Genomic DNA, 889 nt, shown 5'->3' with positions numbered 1-889 from the left:
TCTGATACCATCTAATTATAAAAAATATATATATATAATACTTTTTACATATTTATGGGATATCGAGTTTTTAAAATTAAACTAATCGAAAAATCCGAATCAAATATAAAAAATATATTTTTAACGATAACCTAATCCCAAAAATTCAAATTGAATAGAAATATGACTTAAAAACTGAATATATTGGTTTTTCTAAAACAAAAAAGTGAATTAACAATGAATATATAGTACATAATATAGAGTAAAAATGGAATTTTTGTTTACGAGCAAGAAAAAAAGGAAGAATATAAAGATATGAAACATTATATCCAACAATATCAGATGAGACTCCACGGGTTGAAGGCTGCGTGGGGTATTATTCTCTTGGGTGCCATGTGAGGATCCAATGTTAAAATTATGCATTCAATTCTTAACTAAAAAAATTAAAGAAATATAAAAATTCACTTGGTATTTATTCTTTTTTTATTATCATTATAATGCTATGAAGAGATTCTTGTTTTTTTTTTTCTCTTTCCTCTAAGTTTGATTTTCTTTTAATAATTCAAAAGTGATCACCCAAGCTTTCTCCATTTGGGCATGTCCAAGTTCATTCTCCCCCCAAACCGAACCGGCTTGAGAAAACCAAATCAAACCGAACCAAATCTAAGTAGTATTCATGACATCAGAATAAAACCGAACCAAATCATAAACCAAACCGAAATCTGGTAGTTCACGATACGAATCCAAAAACATCTCAAAAGTCTTAATTAAGAAAACATTTTAGTATTATAAAACGTTATAATCAAGCAGGGGTTACTTTTTTTGTGAGGAGGACCAGCGAGGGAATGTTCCAAGCAATGCAAGTTGGGTTGCGGCGAGACGACGCTGCATGAATACGGTTATATATATA

The sequence above is a fragment of the Tarenaya hassleriana genome, unplaced genomic scaffold (genome assembly GCF_000463585.1).
Source record: "Tarenaya hassleriana unplaced genomic scaffold, ASM46358v1 Cleome5, whole genome shotgun sequence".
Taxonomy (NCBI): Eukaryota; Viridiplantae; Streptophyta; class Magnoliopsida; order Brassicales; family Cleomaceae; genus Tarenaya; species Tarenaya hassleriana.
The sequence above is the reverse complement of the archived record's forward strand: the minus strand, read 5'-3'. Positions refer to the sequence as shown.